General features: G+C 43.0%; 1 pseudogene; it reads left to right on the top strand.

Moving 5' to 3' along the window:
* Window positions 1–569: 569 nt before the first annotated feature.
* LOC138088320 (chromobox protein homolog 1 pseudogene) lies at window positions 570–21761 on the top strand (annotated as a pseudogene).
* Window positions 21762–23280: the final 1519 nt, after the last annotated feature.

The raw sequence follows: 23280 nt of genomic DNA, 5'->3' as shown, positions 1-23280 counted from the left end.
ACGAACCTCAGCAACATCAGAGAACTTAGGAAAAATAAGTTTGTTACTCACAGGTCTTGGAGGATACAAGGCATGCCTGGGGCCACACAGTGGCGGGGGACAGGGGGAGCTGGAGACAGAGAACCAGGGTTCTGCATCTATTGGGGTCAAGGGGAAAATGCCTAGGGTTTCTTGAGCTCACTCTTTGCTGGTGAATTTAAAATATAAGAGTGGAACAGGGCTTCCCTGGTAGCTCAGTGGTAAAGAATCCACCTACCAATGCAGAAGATATGGGTTTGATCCCTGATCTGGGAAGATCTCACATGCTACAGAACAGTTAAGCCTGTGTGCCACAGCTCCCGAACCTGTGCTCTGGAGTTCGGGAGCCACAGCTGCGGACTCCCGTGTACCCTGGAACCCGTGCTCCACAGCAAGAGAAGCCACTGCAATGAGAAGCCAGTGAGCCACAGCTAGAAAGCAGGCCCTACTCTTCGCTTGAGCACCAATGAAAACCCAGCAAAAAATAAATAATATTTTTAAATTAAAAAAAAAAAATAAGAGCAGAAACTAAAGCACTGCAGGTGGTCAAAATGGTCAGTGATCTCAGTCAACCAGTGCTTTTACAGAAAGATGACTTCACAGGTAGGTCAGGTTGTTAGCTCTTTATCTGGTTGTGTAGCTGGCAGTGTGGTTATTTGAGACAAGTGTACTTAAAGTGGATGCCTGGCCAATCAAAAGCTTAATGCCAGGCACTTGCATTACAATAAAAAAAAAAAATCTGACTGTCAGTGAACTTTCTTAGATTCAGCACAGGTTAAAAGGAATGAGCAACAACCAGGAAATTAGAGGACGCTTTCAAATTTCAAAAAATTGGAGGATACTTCTAGTTTTAAAATGACGTAAGAAAGTTGACACTGCCCCTTCTCCTGGAAATCACTGTAAAACAAAGAATATAGGAAATATAAATCAAACTACATCCTCGACGACACCAGAAGACATAAGTACCCCAGGACACAAAATGAGGGGAAGATGCCAAACTCAGAGAGCATCAAACAGGAGGCTAGAAAGATACTGCAAAAGAGCATGCCTGTGACTGCTAACCTCGGCAAAATAGCAAAGCACAGACCCTGTAAGAGGTGACACATACAGGTGGGCAAAACCAGTAATTCCTGACTTTGCAAAGCTCTGTGAATCAGTAATGGCACCAAGGAGAAGTGGCGGAGGCAGAGCTAAGTGAGAAATCAATAATCATGCCATATTTGTAGGGCACAAACTGGCTATAAGGCTGGTTAGCTACAACTGCTCATTCTTGCTAGTTAAAGGGAGTAAAGGCTACATGAGCCTATATAACCGATCTCATGGAAAATGTCACTGTGAAACGGGATAGAGTCTTGCTAGCCTAAATATGACCTGACTCCCACCACTACACAATCCCTTTCCAACACACAAACAACTTCTGCAAAGACCTGTTTTAAGAAGATCTCACCTTATTCAAGGAAAAATAATAATCAAAAAGTATCCAGCCCTGGGACTTCCCTGGTGGTCCAGTGGCTAAGACTCCACACTCCCAATACAGGGTCCCTGGGTTCCATTCCTGGTCAGGGAACTAGATCCCAAATGTCACAACTAAAAGATCCTGTGTGCCGCAACTAAGACTCCACGCAGCTGAATGAACGAATGAATGAAGGAAGGAAGGATCCAGCCCTACAACATAATTTGCTGCGGTATTCACTAACACATTTTTTATAATGACAAAATATTGGAAACACATCAGGTGTCTGTCACAGGCAACTAGTTACATACTGTTATCTCCAAACAATAGATTGGGCTTCCCAGGTAACGCTAGTGGCAAAGAACCTGCCTACCAATGCAGGAGACATAGGAGACCCAGGTTTGATCCCCGAGATGGGAAGATGCCCTGGAGAATGGAGATGCCCACTCCAGTATTCTTGCCTGGAGAATCTCATGGACAGAGGAGCCTGGTGGGCTATGGTCCACAGGGTCGCAAAGAGTCGGACACGACTAAAACGACTTAGCACAGCAAGCAGCAAGCAATAGATTACTGTGCATCTGTTGAAAAGATTGATGATTCTGCACATACTAATAAAGTACTCTATGTCAGCCAGAATGGTCTGGGTCATCGCAGTAACAAACAACCCCAATATTTCAGCAGGTTATCACAATAAAATTTTATTTTACAATCATAAAATATGCATTCCTTAAGCAGGGGGAATGTCCTGCTCCATATAATTCAAGGACCTGGGTTCGCCAGCCAGAACATCATAATCATAGTGGCAGGAGGAAGAGAGATAAAAAGAATCATGACCTACTCTGAAGTCTTTCTACCCAGAAGTGACACATGTCACTTCTGATTACACTTCATTGGTTAAAGCAAGTCATATACATGATCACGACTAACTACAAAGGGTCAGAGAAGTGCATTCCTGCTAATTAACCAAAAGGAGAACTGGAAATAGTTAATGAGTAGCAATGTTTACTGTCATTTCCCAGAGATACTAAGTGAACGGAAAAATCATGCTTTATTCTTCACGTTAAAAAACATATGACATATACTATATATTTTTGATATGCATTGAGTATTTCTGGAAATCCATGCTGAAAATGAGATAACTCTAGGTAGGCATAGAAAAAACTGAGTGGTTTAATTTTCTTGAAGGCTTAATTTTCACTGTATAGGATTTTGTATTTTAAGTATTTCATACCAGATACATGTATTATCTACTAAAAACTTATATTTAAAAACAAAAAAAAGTAAAAGGCATCCCCTTTGACCCTAAAGCATAAAAGGCAATATAAGAAATTTATCTGAATTTGACTCCCTTTAAAGAAAACGATGCAAGGGAAGGAATAGACGAGTCCTGAAGACACTTTTTAAAATTATTTAAATTGATAAAGATTTAGTAATCATGACTTATAAATTTTCCAAATGGCAGACACTTTTAAATTCAGAGACAGAATCAATAGATCTTGATCTGAAATGAATTTGATAGTGATCAATGTCTATGAGAAAGACGACCAGATCACCGCAGATGCAGCTACCCATTTTTGGCCAGAACAACTGAATCATAAATGCCTTTGCTTGGTTGTATTAAGTGAAATAAGTCAGAAAAGGAGAAACAGACTCAGAGACTGAATGAATTGATGGTTGCCGGAGGGTGAAGAATGGAGGGAAGGGATAGTTAGGGAGTTTGTGATGGAAGGGTATGCTGCTGCTGCTAAGTCACTTCAGTTGTGTCCGACTCTGTGAGACCCCATAGACGGCAGCCCACCAGGCTCCCCCGTCCCTGGGATTCTCCAGGCAAGAACACTGGAGTGGGTTGCCATTTCCTTCTCCAGTGCATGAAAGTGGGTATACACTGCTATATTTAAAATGGATAACCAACAAGGACCCACAGGGATAGCACTGAGAACTCTGCTCAATATTATGCGGCAGCCTGAATGGGAGGGGCGTTTGGGGGAAAATGGATACATGTATATGTATGGCTGAGTCCCTCTGCTATCCACCTGAAACTGTCACAACACTGGTAATCAGCTATACCCCGACACAAAATAAAAAGCTTTTTAAAATGCATTAGTTTGTGAGGAGTAAACTCCCTCACAAGTACACATTATTATTTGATAATCAATCAATTAGAAACTTTGGTTCTTAATGACAGCATTATGGATAAGATGTGAACTGGTCTCTGTCCATCAAAGAAAGCCCAACTACTTTCTAAAAGCAGCTTGAAAGAGGCTTGTATCAGAGAGAGAAGGATGTTCTTTCCTTATATAAACTCCACGTCTAGTACATTTCCCAAGCCCGAGATCATTTTTAATACAAACGTCATCTTGTTACAGAACTCTCAGAGCTCTCAAAGTTCCATAAATCACTAATTAGTTATGCCACATGTATAGCAACTTCCAAGTTCTGTGTCTCTCCATACAGATAGTTCTGTTGGGGAAAAAAAATAAGACCAGATATTTCTGGGCCCTTAAATACCACCATCTACTCCACATGATGGCTTCCTCCACACCTCTGTTCCAGAAACACAAAAGCTCACAGTTGAAATAAGCCACCTGGGTGCCTCAGTCTGGGACTCTGACCACTGGGAAGAATGAAGCAGTGTCTTGAAAGTAATCACAGGTAGGATCCACTTTGCTTGGGCTCTGTGTCCTGAGGTGGGAGCCAGAGAGGTTCTGAATATAAATAGAGCTCATCATGGCTCCTTTCCAGCCATTCTGCCTCAAACGGCTGGCCAGTTTGGGGTGCCACAGCAAACCTAGGATGAAAGAAGATCTCAAAATAGCCTGCACATTCAGAGACAAGTTCAAGGACTGAAGGATAAAGGTGAAGTAGAAAAGGAAATGCTTTTCTGTTATGGAATCAGCTGCAATAAAATGATGTAATATAAATGTGGATTCTTAGAAAACCATGGGAAAAAACAGCATCTCCACTGCTTCTGCACCAGGACAAACCATCAGCCCTTAAAGGAACAGGACATTCGTGAGGAAGGAGCCTAATTCTCATGAACTTCTCCAGTGGCTCAGTGGGAAAGAATCTGCCGGCCCCGCAAAAGACAAAGGAGACTTGGGTTCGATCCCTTTCAGGAAGATCGCCTGGAGAAGGAAATGGCAACCCACTCCAGTATTCTTGCCTAGAGAATCCCATGGACAGAGGAGCCTGGTGGGCTACATTCCACTGACTCACGAAGAGTGGGACACAACTGAGTGACTAAATAACAACAATAGAAAACCAAGGTCTCAGGAGAACTCAAATTCAGCTCAAAGAAAGTGACTCTATAATCAGAGTATACCAGTTACGGTCCCCAAGAAAGAGAAATGCGAAAAGGCAAAATGGTTGTCTGAGGCGGCCTTACAATACAAATAGCTGAAAGAAGAGATGCAAAAAGCAAACGAGAAAAAGAAAGATATATCTATCTAAATGCAGATTTCCAAAGAATAGCAAGGAGAGATAAGAAAGCCTTCCTAAGTGATCAGTGCAAAGAAACAGAAGAAAACAACAGAATGGGAAAGACTAGAGATCTCTTCAAGAAAATTAGAGATGCCAAGGGAACATTTCATGCAAAGATGGGCACAATAAAGGACAGAAATGGTATGGACCTAACAGAAGCAGAAGATTTTAAAAAGAGGTGGCAAGAATACACAGAAGAACTGTACAAAAAAAGATTCTCATGACCCAGATAACCACCTAGAATGATCACTCACCCAGAGCCAGACATCCTGGAATGTGAAGTCAAGTGGGTCTTAGAAAGCATCACTATGAACAAAGCTAGTGAAAGTGATGGAATTCCAGCTGAGCTATTTCAAATCCTAAAAGATGATGCTGTGAAAGTGATGCACTCAATATGCCAACAAATTTGGAAAACTAGGCAGTGGCCACAGGACTGGAAATGGTCTTTGTTCATTCCAATCCCAAAGAAAGGCAATACCAAAAATGTTCAAACTACCACACAATTGCACTCATTTCTGATGCTAGCAAAGTAATGCTCAAAATTCTCCAAGCAAGCTTCAACAGTACATAAACTGAGAATGCCCAGATGTTCAAGCTGGTTTTAGAAAAGGCAGAGGAACCAGAGATCAAATTGCCAACATCCGATGGATCATCAAAAAAGCAAGAGAGTTCCAGAAAAACATCTACTTCTACTATATTGACTCCACTAAAGCCTTTGACTGTATATATCACAACAAATTGGAAAATTCATAGAGATGGGAATACCAGACCACCTTACCTGCCTCCTGAGAAATCTGTACGCAGGTCAGGAAGCAACAGTTAGAACCGGACATGGAACAACTGACTGGTTTCAAATTGGAAAAGGAGTACGTCAAGGCTGTGTATTGCCACCCTGCTTATTTAACTTATCTGCAGAGCACATCATGTGAAATGTCAGACTGGATGGAACACAAGCTGGAATCAAGATTGCTGGGAGAAATATCAATAACCTCAGATATGTAGATGATACCACCCTTACGGTAGAAAACGAAGAGAAACTAAAGAGCCTCTTGATGAAGGTGAAAGAGTAGTGAAAAAGCTGGCTTAAAACTCAACATTCAAAAAACTAAGATCATGGCATCCTGTCCCATCACTTCATGGCAAATAGATGGGGAAATAATGGAAACAGTGAGAGACTTTATTTTGGGGGGCTCCAAAATCACTGAGGACAGTGACTGCAGTCATAATATTAAAAGCTGTGTTCTCCTTGGAAGAAAAGCTATGGCAAACCTAGACAGCATATTAAAAAGCAGAGACATTACTTTTTCCAGTAGTCATGTATGGATGTGAGAGTTGGACCATAAAGAAAGCTGAGTGCCGGAGAATTGATGTTTTTGAACTATGGTGTTGGAGAAGACTCTTGACAGTCCCTTGTACTTCAAGGAGATCAAACCAGTCAATTCTAAAGGAAATCAATCCTGAATATTCTTCAGAAGGACTGATGCTAAAACTGAAGCTCCAATACCTTGGCCACCTGATGCAAAGAGGTGACTCACTGGAAAAGACCCCGATGCTGGGAAAGATTGAGGGCAGGAGCAGAAGGGGACGACAGAGGACAAGATGGTTGGGTGGCTTCACCAACTCAATGGATATGAGTTTGAGCACCTCCAGGAGATGATGAAGGACAGGGAAGCCTGGAGTGCTGTAGTTCACGGGGTCGCAAAGAGTTGGACAGGACTGAGCAACTAAACAGCAACCAACTAGGGAGACATGTCCTGTTCTATGTCTTTGTTTTTTTTTTCAACATGACCAACAGAAAAAAATAAAAATTTAAGAAGAATCTATATAAATACACCTACTAATAAGAAAAACATTCTTTGCCAGACCATCTGTCCTGATTGTGTATTTTGAAAATCCTATTATTTTGATTTATACAAATAGCATAAATTGAGCACCTACTACATGCAATGAACTAAGCTGAATACAAGGGATGCAAGATTAAGAGAGCCAGTACCCTAGAGCTCATAATTTTACTAGCTAGACATATAACAAATAACTCACTGTAACAGCTGCATTGAACAGATTGCTCGGCATTTGATGGGGACTCAGTGAATATTTTCTGAAAAAATAAATTTTAAATAGATGAATGATAGATAATTATTTAAAAAAAAAAAAAAGGCAATGCTTGAACTTGAGACAAGGAGATAAACGAACTTAGAATTTACAGATAATTTAAAATTCTCCAGGAGGGTGGGCAAGGATGGAAGCAGCCTTCTTGAGAAAGCCATATTCGTGAAACTGCAGACACGCCAGCCTTGCAGCAAGGACTCAGGTTATGGAATTGGCTGCATATTGGTGGAAGGTCGTTAAAGACAAGGTTTGGAGTGTAGGTCAAGTCCAGATCACAAAAAGCAGTCTGAGGAGTTTCGCACTTCTGCTGGAACAAATGAGGTGGTCACTGTGGTTTTGTATTGAAATAATCTCCTTCATAGCCACCTGGAAAATGAAATTGAGTTCATCAGAAGTGGATAGAGGATGAGAGCCAAAATCAGTCATGGAAAAGAGGAGGTTTCCAGAAACACTTCAGAAGATGGAATGGGGAAGGAGGCCTGGGTAGAATCTAGGGGGAAAAGGAGAGAAAGGAAGACAATATTGGGTGAGTGTGAAATACACAGAAAATGGGACTTCCCTGGTGGTCCAATGGCTAAGACTCCACACTCCCAATGCAGGGGGCCCAGGTTCAATCCCTGGTTGGCAAACTAGATCCCACATGCTACAGCTAAAATTCCTGAGTGCCAAAACTACGGCCCAGCACAGCCAAACAATAAAGACTTAGAAAGAAAGAAATACATGGAAGAGGTTGGAGAGATGGCTAATGCAGAAAGCCAGGGGTTAGGGAGGTGATACAGGTCATACATTCTGTTTGAGGACATTGACTTTCAGATGAGTTGTAATGAGATGGGAAAATCCAGTAGGCAAAGAAAATAGATTTTGAGGCCAGGAGACATGGCTAAGACTTGAGGGTCACAGAGTCATCAACGCCAGGAGATTTTAGGTAGTCTGAAGGTAATAATTAGTATCATCAATACCATAAAAGCAAATAACATTGTTATTGATAACAATACGCCCTGCTTAGTGTTTTATTACAGATTACATGTAATTCTCATAACAAACTCTTTGAAGTAGACATAATTATTATCCCCATTTTTTTTTTCAGATGAGTCAGCTGAAACACACAGAGATTATCCTGTCCTAGGTCTCACAGCCAGCAAGTGCTGGAGCAGAGAGGCTCTAGACAAGAGGACAAGTCCAGAATCTATCCCAAAATGTGTTTTGTGTGGCCAGCCCAGCACTTTCATGAATTAAATTTGACTTTGGCCATTGCCTGCAGCCTGCTCCAGAAGCTCACCACCCTCCCCAGCATACCGCTGTGTCTTAATGCCACCTACATAATTGACGGACACTAAGATGAACTGTCCAGATCCCCTCTCATGGAAGGACTTGTCTGTCACAAGCAACTGTCAGCTCCTTTGGGGTTTGTCTCAGTGGCAGGGAGCTGCCTGCCCGTAGATCATACCTCTTCCAGGGCAGTTCCCATCCAAAGACTGATGGAGACAAAAAGGGGAGAAAGGCCAGGCCATCTTGGCCCCACACAGGATGACTCTGATGGGTCATTTCCACTTCAGAACCCTGCTAAGTTTGGATGAGGCTCTCAGCATGCATCGTAACTCACCGTCTTCTTTCCAGTTCTGCTTCCTTTCCTTCCCTCCCTCCCTCCCATGGGTGTTGTTCTCCAGGGCACTTACCAATTAATGTTTTGCTCACTAAATTCCATCCTAGAGTGTGTCTCTAGAAGTACTCAGCCTGTGACACGTAACCTGCCCATTCCTTGAACACAGTGAATTTTTACACCTACAAAAGGCACAAGCATTGTCTTAAGAGTTTCTGAATCTTTAAGATTTAGCTTAGTGTCTAAACAAAAGCAAGTACAAAGGGCCTGTCACCAGTTGAACAAAAGTTGACTCAGATTCCTTTCCAGGCCAGAAAATCCACTGTGAGCTCAGTCTGGGGGTTGCTCCAACTGTGGCTCCCATCTGCCTCCCCTACATCTTTATATTTGAACGCCTACCCTCCAAAGTCTCCAAGCCTACAACCTGACCTGTCTAAGGCCCAGCCCTAAGCCAATTCAACAGGGGATAGAGTGTCAGGCTGTTGACCAGACTCACTCCTGCCCCATGCATCAACTGAGTCAATGTCTGGAGAGGGGTTAACACATATCCTTGGCACTAACTGATTGCAGCCATGAAATTAAAAGACGCTTACTCCTTGGAAGAAAAGTTATGACCAACCTAGATAGCATATTCAAAAGCAGAGACATTACTTTGCCGACTAAGGTCCATCTAGTCAAGGCTATGGTTTTTCCAGCGGTCATGTATGGATGTGAGAGTTGGACTGTGAAGAAGGCTGAGCACCGAAGAATTGATGCTTTTGAACTGTGGTGTTGGAGAAGACTCTTGAGAGTCCCTTGGACTGCAAGGAGAGCCAACCCGTCCATTCTGAAGGAGATCAGCCCTGGGATTTCTTTGGAAGGAATGATGCTAAAGCTGAAACTCCAGTACTTTGGCCACCTCATGCGAAAAGTTGACTCATTGGAAAAGACTCTGATGCTGGGAGGGATTGGGGGCAGGAGGAGAAGGGGATGACAGAGGATGAGGTGGCTGGATGCATCACTGACTCGATGGCCGTGAGTCTGAGTGAACTCCGGGAGTTGGTGATGGACAGGGAGGTCTGGCATGCTGCAATTCATGGGGTCGCAAAGAGTCGGACACGACTGAGTGACTGAACTGAACTGAACTTATTCCTTTGGCTGAGAACTTCCACTGCCTCCCTCAAGTTCTTTTGTTGAAATGCAAATAATCTAAGTATATATGTCTGTATGTCTTCAGTATTTATGAATTGATAAAAAGATGAGAAGGATTCAGGCCAAAACATAAACAATGGTTTTCTTTGGGTTGTAGAATTGTTGGTATTTCTTTTATTTTTCTACAGGACTGATGCTGAAGCACCAATACTTTGGCCACCTGATGTGAAGAGCCAACTCATTGGAAAATACCCTGACACTAGGAAAGATTGAGGGCAGGAAGAGAAGGGAGTAACAGAGGATGAGATGGTTAGTCAGTATCACTGACTCAATGAACATTGAGTTTGAGCAAACTCCAGGAGATAGTGAAGGACAGGGAGGCCTGGAGTGCTGCAGTCCATTGAGTTGCAAAGTATCAGACATGACTTAAGCAACTGAACAACAACAAGTTTTCTAAAATGAACCTGGGCTGTCTTTACAACAATATTTAAAATGAGTTTTCAAAGACAATAGGACTTTAACTTTCTCCTCTGCAGATAACCTTGGGAAAGGAAGCCCATTAAGCTATGAGCGTGAGAGGAAGGTAGTAATACCTTGCTGTTAATGATTTGGAAAGTCAGCCAGTTGATACCAGAGCATCGAGGAAAATGAGATGTTGAAAAGTTCTATGTTAGATGAAGCTGGCCATAGTGAGAGGCCATAGTTTTCTGATTAAGGCATCTAAGGTCAACCAGAGGAGGAAGGCTTTGCAAAAATGGACACAGGAGACATTACACTAACCTTATTCCTCACCCTCCAAGCATCCATCCCTTTGTGCCTACCCCCACAGCACGCAGGAGAAGGAAAAAAGCCTAGATGTACTTCTACCCCTTATGGCAGGGGAGCGCTTCTGCCTGCCCCTCTTCCTCCTCTGGTGATTTCTGAAGTCCTTTTATCTCTCACCTGTGAATTTCAAGTCCAGGTCTTCCCTGGTGGCTCAGATGGTAAAGAGTCTGCCTGCAATGCAGGAGACCTGGGTTCAATTCCTGGGCCAGGAAGATCCCCTGGAGAAGGGAATGGCAACCCACTCCAGTATTCTTGCCTGAAGAATTTCATGGAGAGAGGAGCCTGGTGGGCAAGAGTCCATGGGGTACCAAAGAGTCAGATGTGACTGAATGACTAACACAGAACTAGGCCAAAACACTTGATCCTTTTCTCACCTCCTCCAGGCTTGGCTCTGATACGTCTTACTGTCCAAGATGGGGAGAAGCCTACCAAACAGGAGCCCAGACTAGAACACCAAGAAGAAAGGGCACTGAGCCCTTCAGCTTAGCCTTGTCTATGCTCGGGGATGCCTTCCAGCAAAGCCCAATTCCACCTGCATTGCCGTGCACTGGCTTCGTGACCTCACAGCTCTCCCTGCTGCCTGGCTCCTGTGATCACTGCAGTTCTCACTTGGACCCTGCTGTCCCCTGGGTTCTGCTGCCTCCCCATTGCCCCCGACCCAGTTCTGTCCACCTGTGTGTGGGAACATGCAGGCATCTTCCGTGCTCTGTGGAAGACAAAGGAGACCCAGCTCTGTCCTGCGTGGTTCCCTCATATCCAGTTGTTACTAGAAACACTGGCATTAAAGCTTGGCCCAGGGAGTGGGGAGTCAGGGAGAAAGTCAAGGCGCCCCAGCTCCTTTCCTTTTCTTCTCTGTGGTGGATGAAGTCAGCACTTTGCACAGGTCCACTGGGGTCACCTTTATGCATTAAGCCAGCTCCCTGGCTTTCACCTTTAACAGCCAGCACTGAAGGGTCTTCTCTGAAAGAGTTCCCAGAGTCCACTTCACCTGCAAGCCTAGAGAGTAGACTTGTCTGTGAATGTGTGTTCCTAGTGCCTAACCCTCTTCCCCTTACTGGAGGGTGAGGAATAAGGTTAGTGTAATGTCTCCTTGCAGTCTTTGTAATCCCAGGGACTGCCACACACCAGGCTTACTTATCCTTCACTATATCCTGGCGTTCGCTCAAACTGGTTTCCACTGAGTCAATGATGCCATCCAACCATCTCATCAGTGGTTGCCATCTCCTCCTTCTGCCTTCAATCTTTCCCAGCATCAGGGTCTTTTCCAATGAGTTGACTCTTCTAATCAGGTGGCCAGAGTATTGGAACTTCAGCATCAGTCCCTCCAATGAGTATTCAGAGTTGATTTCCTTTAGGATTGACTGGACTGATCTCCTTGCTGTCCAAGGAACTATCAAGAGTCTTCTCCACAGTCTTCACTACAGTTTGAAAGCGTTGATTGTTCAACGCTCAGCCTTCTTTATGGTCCAAATTTCACATCCGTACATGACTACGGAAAACCCATAACTTTGGCTATGCGGACCTTTGTCAGTAAAGGAGTCTCTGCTTTTTAATACCCTAGGTCTGTCACAGCTTTTCTTCCAAGGAGCAGGTGTCTTTTAATTTCATGGCTGCTGTCATAGTCCTTAACCAATAGCTGATGGGGCAGGAACGTGAGAGCCTCAGCAGCCTTGCTGTGGGTTGGGACAAACCCTCAAGTTCCCCTGGAGGGTTGGGGGTAGAAAGGTATTCTCCTTCCTTCTGAGGCCCTCCCTTCCTTCCCCATCTCCCTGGCTACTGCCTTGAATGCATCACTTACTCACATGTGAACCCTCTCTCCTGGTCTGCTTCTGGGGAACATGACTTAAGACTCTCTCCATTTCCCTCTCTTCTTTCTTCTTCCTAGAAGCAGTGAGCTCAAACCACTTCTATAGTCTACTTTCCCTCTACCACACTTCAGTAAACCTCACTTCTTAGAGTGGTGAGATGTCCTTTTTTGAAAATGTCTTTCTAAAGAAATACCAAGAGATGTAATTCAGCACAATCTTCTTTTAACAAGACAGATGCACTCTGGGAAAATGGAAACCCAGGAACCCTCTTGGACTTGGCAATAATGACAGTTGACAAGAGCCTTGGGCCATTTATCTCAGAATTTTAAACTTAAAACACCCTCATCCCTTTACTGAATTATATGTTAAACTTGTTCAATTATTTTCAACCAAATTGCAAGTTATCCTCCAGATGCTAAATTTGACCTGCTTTTTGAAAATAGGTTAGACAGTCTGTGTGCTCCTCTGAAATCTGACATCGTTCCATAACTAACATTAACTTAAAAATAGGAGTGAGCCACCTTTGCAATAAACTGTCAATAAAATGTGGTCTGCAGAGACTTGACGAAGTTTGCTTCTGATTGGTTTTAAAAGTTTAATATGAAACAAGAAGTTCCTGATATTGGGCTAATTTCTTCTTCAAATCAATCCTGCTTATGTAGTACATTAGGAAGAACCATTAAGCTTGTGCATGGTATCACAAGGCCAAGCCTGAATTTCATTGACCATAAAATAAAAGATCAGCCATGATGTCAACCTGGAGACCTAGAGCCCTGGTTTCAGGAGGAGGAGATTTGATGTTTCTCTTTCCACCAGTCTTCTAGACTAACTTTAGATATATCATTTTAGAATCTCTAAGTGAAGATATTCCAAAGAATGCTCATGCTTAATGATATAATGAGTCAGTTTCATCAAGCTAATTTTTGTCCTCCTGTGAATTTCATCAAACTTTTTGCCAAACAGAACATAGTAAAGTGAAGAATTATTTCCAAAGTCGTGGGTAATTTAAACATTCAGGACCACAATTAAATCTGAAATGAACATTGCTACTAAATTAGATAGCACACTTCTACCATTATTCTCCTTCTTGCGGCCAAATTAACAATACCAGAAATAGCAAGCAACTCTTGAAAGCAGAAAATTACACTACGTGTAGAAGGGAGGTTGTTGTTCAGTCGCTCAGTCACGTCTGACTTTTTGCAACCCCGTGGACTGCAGCACACCAGGCTTCCCTGTCCTCCACTATCTCCTGGAGTTTGCTCAAACTCATGTCCCCTGAATCAGTGATGCTATCCAATCATCTCATCCTCTGTCGCCCTCTTCTCCTCCTTCTCTCAATCTTATGGTATGGAAGGGTTGAGCAAATAATATTCTCTGAGGGTTTTGAGTTCTTAGCATGTGACAGATACTATCTTAGAAGCTTTATCATATTAAACTACTTAGTCCTCACAGCAATGAGGATTATCAGTGAGATAAATACTATTATTATCCCCACTTTTCCAGAAGAGAAAATGTAGTTACTAACAGCAAGGCATTTGTCCCTCATGTACAGTTTTAAGGGGTGAGGAATTAAACTCAGTTTTCCTCCACAGCCTATACTCTCACCAACTATGGGATCAAGCTGCCTCTGACAGAAGACTGACTCAATCAAAACACAAACAAACCTTCCTCCATAATCAACCAGGAAACCTAAACTTCTTTCTGTGGGACCAATTCCATGAACAAGGACAGGGCCTCAGAAGGCCTGTGTGAACTTGTAAACAAAAGAAGGCGGCAACATCTAGCGACCCTGGCACCACTGAGCGGTATGGGTGGGCACCATTCTCCAAGACCACAGTGTGAGTGGCTCCCCCTGGAGGTGGGCAACCCTGAAGCAGGAAGAAAATGATCAAGTCTGTGAAGCCCTGGAGATGTTTTGGATTGGAGTGAGGTCCAAAACAGAGGAGGGAAGCCTGGGGGAACAACTAGGCCAGCAAAGCAGAGCTATGAGGCTGTGAGAATTTGATACAAAGCAAAAACGTCACCAAACGGGAGCTGGGAGGTGATTGAAGAAATTCCTGGCCTGCTCAGATTTTTGACAGATTGGATCCTCAATTAAATTTGCTCTGAATTCTTAACTGCCCATTGGCCTCCTCTCAAATCAGTCCCAAGAGAATGTACTTTGGGCATCAATCACAGCCTTATCGTGGGCAAGGGGCTGTGTAACTCAATGAAGCTATGAGGCATGCTCCACAGGGCCTCCCATTGATAGACGGGTCATAATGAAGAGTTGAGACAAACAACGGTCCAAAGCACCCCAGTATTCTTGCCCTGAAAATTCCATGAACAATATGAAAGGCAAAAAGATATGACACCAGAAGATAAGCTCCCTCAGTTTGAAGGTGTCCAATATGCCCCTGGGGAAGAGTGAAGGACAATTAATAATAGCTCTAGAAAGAATGAAGCTGCTGGGCCAAAGGGAAACAATGCTTAGTTGTGGATATGTCTGGTAGTGAAAGGAAAGACTGATGCTGGAAAGAACAATTTTGCATAGGAACCTGGAATGTTAGGTCCATGAATCAAGGCAAATTGGACATGGTCAAGCAGGAGATGGAAGATTGAACATTGATATCTTAGGAATCAGTAAACTAAAATGGACAGGTATAGGTGAATTTAATTCAGATGGCCATTATATCTACTATTGTGGGAAAGAATCCCTTATTTAAAAAAAAAAAAAAAAAAAAAGGAGTAGCCCTCATAGTCAACAGAAGAATCCAAAATGCAGTACTTGGGTGCAACCTCAAAAATGACAGAATGATCTCAGTTCATTGCCAAGGGAAGCCATTTAACATCACAGTAATCCAAGTCTATGACCTAACCACTGATGCTGAAGAAGCTGAAATTGAACAATTCTATGAAGACCTATAGGACCTTCTAGAACTAACACCAAAAAAAGATATCCTTTTCATTATAGGAGACTGAAAATGCAAAAGGACGAAGTCAAGAGATACCTGGAGCAATAGGCAAGTTTTGCCTTCAAGTCCAAAATGAAGCAGGGTAAAGGGTAACAAGAGAACATGCTGGTCATGGCAAACATCCATGCCAACAATCCAAGAGGCAACTCTATACATGAACATCAGCAGATGATCAATACCAAAATCAGAATTAATTATATTCTTTGCAGCTGAAGATGTAGAAGCTCTATACAGTCAGCAAAAGCAAGACTAGGAGCTGACTGTGGCTCAGATCATCGGCTCCTTATTGCAAAATGTAGGCTTAACTTGAAGAAAGCAGGGAAAACCACTAGACCATTCAGGTATGACCTAAGTCAAATCCCTTATGACTATATAATGGAAGTGAAGAATAGATTCGAGGGATTAGATCTGATAGACAGAGCGCCTAAAGAGCCATGGATGGAAGTTCATAATTTGTACAGGAGGCAGTGACCAAAACCATTCCCAAGAAAAAGAAATGCAGGAAGTGGTTGTCTGAGGAGGCTTTATAAATAGCTGAGGAAAGAAGAGAAGTGAAAGGCAAAGGAGAAAAGGAAAGATATACCCAACTGGATGCAGAGTTCTAGAGAACAGCAAGGAGAGATAAGGCTTTCATAAGTGAACAATGCAAAGAAATAGAGGAAAATAATAGAATGGAAAGACCAGAGATCTCTTCAAGAAAATTGGAGATATCAAGGGAACATTTCATGCAAGGATGGGCACAGTAAAGGACAGAAGTGGTAAAGACCTAATAGACGCAGAAGATATTAAGTAGAGGTGGCAATAACACATAGAAGAACTATACAAAAAAGGTCTTAATGACCTGGATAACCATGATGGTATGGTCACTCAGCTAGAGCCAGAGATCCTGAAGTGTGACGTCAAATGGGCCTTAGGAAGCATTACCACAATAGAGTTAGTGGAGGGGATGGAATTCCAGCTGAGTGATTTACAATTCTAAAATCCTAAATAATCCTATTTAAAATCCCAAAAGATGATGTTGTCAAAGTGCTGCACTCAATATTTCAGCAAATTTGGAAAACTGAGCAGTGGCCACAGGACTAGAAAAGGTCAGATTTCATTCCAACCCCAAAGAAGGGCAATGCCAAAGAATGTTCAAACTATTGCACAATTGCACTCATTTCACATGGTAGCAAGTATGCTCAGAATCCTTCAAGCTAGGTTTTAGTGGTATGTGAACCAAGAACTTCCAGATGTACAAGCTGGGCTTAGAAAAGGCAGAGGAAACAGAGATCAAATTGCCAACATTTGCTGTGTCATAGAGAAAGCAAGGAAATTCCAGAAAACATCTACCTCCACTTCATTGACTATGCAAAAGGCTTTGACTGTGTGGATCACAACAAACTGTGGAAAATTCAAAAGATGGGAATACAAGATCCTCTTACCTGCCTCCTGAGAAACCTGTATGCAGGTCAAGAAGCAACAATTAGAACCAGACATGGAACAACGGACTGGTTCCAAATTGGGAAAGGAGTATGTCAAGGCTGTATGTTGTCACCCTGTTTATTTAACTTATATGCAGAGTACATCAGGCAAAATGCCAGGCTAGGTGAATCACAAGCTGGAATCAAGACTGCCAGGAGAAATATCAATAACCTCAGATATGCAGAGAATAACACTAGTGGCAGAAAGTGAAGAGGAACTAAAGAGCCCCTTGATGAGGGTGAAAGAGGAGAGTGAAAAAGCTGGCTTGAAACTCAATATTAAAAAAAAAAAAATGGAGATCACAGCATCCAGTCCCATGACTTCATAGCAAATAGATGGGGAGACAGTGGAAACAGTGACAGACTTTATTTTCTTGGGCTCCAAAATCACTGATGACAGTAACTGCAGCCACAAAATTAAAAGACACTTGCTTCTTGGAAGCTATGACAAACCTAGACAGCATATTAAAAAGCAGAGACATTACTTTGCCAATAAAGGTCTGTATAGTTAAAGCTGTGGTTTTTCCAGCAGTCATGTATGTACATGAGAGTTGGACCATGAAGAAGGCTGAGCACTGAAGAATTGATGCTTTTGAACTGAGGTATTGGAGAAGACTCTTGAGAGTCCCTTGGACAGCAAGGAGTTCAAACGAGTCAGTCCTCAAGGAAATCAGTCCTGAATATTCACTGGAAGGACAGATGCTGTAGCTGAAGTTCCAATACTCTGGCCACCTAATTAGAAGAACTGACTCATTGGAAAAGACTCTGATGCTGGGAAAGATTGAAGGCAAAAGAAGAGGGAGGCAGATGATGAGACATTTAAATAGTATCACTGATTCAATGCACATGAGTTTGAATAAGCTCTAGGAGACAGTGGAGGAGAGAGGAGCCTGGTGTGCTGCAGTCCATGCAATTGCAAAGAGCTGGACATGACTGAATGACTGAACAGCAACATAGAGAGTAAAATGACCCTCTTCCCAGCCTCCTCCATCCACACCCCCGACTTGCTTCCCCTCCAATGACACCCACCCAGATGCACTTCAAGGGGCTGTACTTGTCTGCCTTTGCTTGGTTCTCTTAGACTTCTTACTCACCTGGGGAATGCCCGATTGTCATTTAGGACAGTTACTATATCATCTGAGTAAGTGTGAAAGTGTTAGTCACTCAGTCATGTCTGACTCTTTCCAATGCCATGGCCTGTAGCCCACCGGGCTTCTCTGTCCATGGGATTCTCCAGACAAGAATACTGGAGTGGGTTTCCATTCCCTTCTCCAAGGAATTTTCCCAACCCAGGGATTGAACCTGGGTTTTCTGCTTTGCAGGCGTATTCTTTATCATCTGAGCTACCGGTGAAGCCCCATATCATCTACAGTATAGACAGTATCTGTTCTGTTGTAAACAACCAGTCCTCATTAGCTGAACCAAATGGAATTCCTCAGGGCATTAGAGAGGCCACTGAAATTATAGGATGTTAGTCTCTCTCTCCAGTACTCTTGCCTGGAAAATCCCATGGATGGAGGAGCCTGGTGGGCTGCAATCCATGGGGTCGCTAAGAGTTGGACATGACTGAGCAACTTCATTTTCACTTCTCACCTTCATACACTGGAGAAGAGTGAGTGTGTGTGAGTGTGAGTGTGTGTGTGTACACATACATACATTCACATGCACACCATAGCTATAAATATAGATACAGATGCCTAGAGAGCAAACATTGTGTGTGTATGTATGTGTGTGTATATGTGTAGAAAGAGAGAGAGAGTATACATACATATTGTAATTTTAATGGCCTCTCCTGTGCCCTGAGGAATTCTGTTTGGTTCAGCTAATGAGGACTGGTTGTTTACAATAGGCCAGATGCTGTGCTCAGAATTCAAAGGTAGTTGTAAAAGTGATCCCTTGTTAACCTCTCCCTCATATAAGCCTGCTAATACAGAACCTTATAACTCTCAGTATGTTTCAGACTCACTGGGAGCACTTTATATTTCTGCCCAGGCTACATGCTATAGAAATTCTGACATCCAATCTAAGATGTCACTGCCTATTTGAAGTGTATTTTGTCTACAACTAAGAAAGAAAAATGCTTCAAGTTAAGTTATTTCATCAGTTTTAAGCAGCACAGATTTCTGAAATGTAGGGGAAAATTACATCTAAGAATAGTAGTTTGCCTAGTTTGGGGACCCAGGCATTAATGTGTGGTTTTCTTTAAATATCTATTTATTTGGCCATGCTGGGTATTAGTTGCAGCATGCAGGATCTTAGTTGCAGCATGTGAACTCTTAGATGCAGAATGTGGGATCTTAGTTCCCTGACCGAGGATCAAACCTGGGCCCCCTGCATTAGCAGTATGAACTCTTCATGACTAGACTATGTGTTTTAAATGAGACTTAAATGATTCTAATAAGAATCACTGCCCTGCTACCTCTACCATATGTCTTACTATTCACCCATTCTTCATTCAAGAAGCATATTTTAAACACTTGCTGAACTGCAGATGGTCTATAATGTGTAATATTACACACACATTATATATATATACACACACACATAATATATATATATAATACATAGCAGACATTAATATGGCAAGTTTCCCACCCATATGGAGTTTATACTCTAGTATAGAAGAGATAGGTAAATTAATGAGTGCATTTTCTGTCTCCTTCACCAGATCATGAAAGCAGTAACTCTTCCCTAAGTAAAATGGCTCTATTCCTAATAGAATGGGGAGAGACTATGCAAACCTTCTGTCCCATGGATGAAAAACTTCACCTTTGTTATGCTCCAGGACCTCGACTCTTGATACACCAGACCTCACCCATCAAAAAACTATGAACAGTATTGCTCTTTCCAGCTGAGAAGCAACTGGGCCTTGAACAGTAATAACAACAAGGAAGGTGAGGTATTCTTGGCTAGAAATTGCTGGAAAGCTGAGCACACTGGCAACAGAGTCAGGAAGAAGAAAGATCAAAAAACTAAAGTAACAAGCGGAACAGAAGAAAAAGAATAGTAAGCTGCAGGGGTGGCAGATAGAAGATAGGACACTAGAGATTAGAAGCAGCCAAGACCACAAAAATGACCAGAAGCAAAAAGTGACAATGGACAAGAGATCTGGTAACAAAGAATCAGAGGGGAAAAAAGACCAGAACATTAGCAGTTACAGTGCAAATAGAAATGCATAGCCAGCATCAGGTGAGGAATTTGGAGCAGAAATGAGTCAAGTCCTACCTGAAAGATACTTCATTACAAAGTAGAAGAGCAACTGACGTTAATAATCATTGAGATTAACAATTATTTTCTATTATTAAAATTGCTGCCCAACCCCATTTAAAAGCTTTGAGAGGCTTACACAGTTACGATTGAGTCCCTTTTAAGGAATTGCTGATAAGACTGTTGTAGCCACGCATTCTGGGAAACAAACTCAACTCAGGACAAGGCAGAGAGTGGAGCGGAGTTTATTTTACCGGCGGCCCCAAAGCAGAGTCTCCCCTTAGCCAAGGACCCTGACCAGTTTTTCTGAAAACCTTATATACCCTAAGTGTACGTGACCAAACCCACCTCCCCAAATCCCCTGAAACTACTCTGAACAAAGGAAAAGAAAGATACAATCAAAGTTAACCCGTGATTCATATGCCTTAAGCCTCGGTAGTTAACAGTGGACAATTATCAATAGGCCTGTGGTCATACCCCAATAAGCATAATAGAATTTATGATTCTATTCGCTTACACAGATAATTAGGGTATTCTTTTAGGCAACAGAGAGTCTAGGTACAAGCCCTGGGGCTCTTGCATCCAGGGGGCCTGGTTTTCCAGTTGGTATGTCATTTCCATAGATACTGGGCATAGAGCTCAAAGCCCACAGTCCGGCCCAAGATGGAGTCCTGCTTTCAAGATGGAGCTTGTTCTGTCTGTTTCCTCCTCATCTATCATTTACTGAGTTGCTACTTTATAGCAGGTATTAAGAGACAAAAATCTCACAGTCCACTGAAGGAAAGAAACACAAAAACACATAACTGGTACTGCGGGGAATTTGGCACAGCACCCGGTGACTCCAGATCCTGAGTCCATGTCTGCTGACCTGAAGGTGCACAGGTGTTCATGCCACCAGTAGAAGCTCAATTTGGCTGAGCAAAGGGCTCATTATCAGAAAGTACAGAACAGGAGGCATTTGCGGGTCGCACTTTGGCCTGAGTAGACCGAGACAATGCTACGTGGGCTGGGTGGTCGGCTGGGAGATTGGGCTGGAGAGGAAACATAGTAAATTGGGAAGAGGAGAGACGAGACAGCCTGGACGCTTGAACCAGCATAGGGAGGGTTGACGACTACAAGACCCGAGCAGCGTCATCCTTTATACCAGAAAGCTGGTGGCATTTTAGGGAAAAAATAAAACAAGAAGAAAGTGGAGGAGGTGCTAGAAGAAGAGGAAGAAGAATAAGTGATGGAAGAGTTTTAGACCATTGAGTGGAAAAGGGCAAAGTGGAGTATCTCCTAAAGTGGAAGAGGTTCTCAGATGAGGATAACACATGGGAACCAGAAGAGAAACTGGATTGCCCTGACCTCATTGCTGAGTTTCTGCAGTCACAGAAAACAGCACACGAGACAGATAAATCAGAGGGAGGCAAGCGCAAAGCTGATTCTGATTCGGAAGATAAGGGAGAGGAGAGCAAATCAAAGAAGAAGAAAGAAGAGTCAGAAAAGCCACGAGGCTTTGCCCAGGGTTTGGAACCAGAGCGGATTATTGGAGCTAGACTCCAGTGGAGAACTCATGTTCCTGATGACATGAAGAACTCTGATGAGGCTGACCTGGTCCCTGCTGAGGAAGCCAACGTCAAGTGCCCACAGGTTGTCATATCCTTCTATGAGGAAAGGCTGACGTGGCATTCTTACCCCTCAGAGGATGATGACAAAAAAAGAAAACAATAATTAACTCTCTTGAATACCAGCCCCTGTCACATCTGACTGTGGGTTTCAAGTGGGGAAAGAAGGAGTTCTACTTGTTTTGACACCATAAAGGTGGCTTGAGAAGATGTCCTTTGAAGAGCCAGTATAGTTTCTATGCCCTACAGCAGCCCAAGGGCTTCAAAGCCATTCCACACTATACAGTTTGCACACCCATCCCGGTGGAGGGGGAGGGAAGGAGGGTCAGTGTTTGAAGGCAACCCATTCTGAACCTTCCAAAAAAAAAAAAGCAAATGGCCTTCTAGGAAGAACAAAACGCAGAATGGGATGTGGGAGCGCAAGAGATACTATAGATCTTCAAAGAGCATCTCCACAACCCACAGAGCCTTGCTCCCAATAGTGTTAACTCTGCAGTTTTACATCATGGCATGTGTGTGGTTTTTGGTTATTACTGGTGTATTATTTGGGGTGGGTGGGATGGGGTGGGAAAGAAAGGAGATGGGTTAGGATCATTTTTGTTAAAATTTGGGGAAACAGTGAAAGAAAAGAAAAAACAACTAATAATGACTGGGTTCTGTGTCCAGAATATCATATCCTTTCAAAAAATGTCTTTGGCAACCTAAATGAGGACTGTGAGAGACTATTTAAAAGCTGTGAATGCCTGAAACTTAGAAGCCAAGGTATTCCCTGCCTGAGCTTAATGCTGTTCCCAACAAAAGACTAAGAAGCTACCAAAAAGATACATGCATCACAATGCTCAGTTCAGTTCAATTCAATTGCTCAGTCGTGTCCGACTCTTTGTGACCCCATATATCACAGCACGCCAGGCCTCCCTGTCCATCACCAAATTCCAGAGTTCACTCAGACTTGCGTTCATCGAGTCAGTGATGCCATCCAGCCATCTCATCCTCTGTCGTCCCCTTCTCCTCCTGCCCCCAATCCCTCCCAGCATCAGAGTCTTTTCCAATGAGTCAACTCTTCACATGAGGCGGCCAAAGTACTGGAGCTTCAGCTTTAGCATCATTCCTTCCAAAGAAATTCCAGGGTTGATCCCCTTCAGAATGGACTGGTTGGATCTCCTTGCAGTCCAAAGGATTCTCAAGAGTCTTCTCCAACACCGCAGTTCAAAAGCATCAATTCTTCAGCACTCTGCTTTCTTCACAGTCCAACTCTCACATCCATACATGACTACTGGAAAAACCATAGCCTTGACTAGACGGACCTTAGTCAGCAAAGTAATGTCTCTGCTTTTGAATATGCTATCTAGGTTGGTCATAACTTTTCTTCCAAGGAGCAAGCGTCTTTTAATTTCATGGCTGCAATCACCATCTGCAGTGATTTCGGAGCCCCCCGCCAAAAAATGTCTGACACTGTTTCTCCATCTATTTCCCATGAAGTGATGGGACCAGATGCCATGATCTTCGTTTTCTGAATGTTGAGCTTTAAGCCAACTTTTTCACTCTCCTCTTTCACTTTCATCAAGAGGCTTTTGAGTTCCTCTTCACTTTCTGCCATAAGGGTGGTGTCATCTGCTTATCTGAGG

This window comes from Capricornis sumatraensis, chromosome 11 (genome assembly GCF_032405125.1).
Source record: "Capricornis sumatraensis isolate serow.1 chromosome 11, serow.2, whole genome shotgun sequence".
Taxonomy (NCBI): Eukaryota; Metazoa; Chordata; class Mammalia; order Artiodactyla; family Bovidae; genus Capricornis; species Capricornis sumatraensis.
This window is presented reverse-complemented; position numbering and strand designations above follow the sequence as displayed.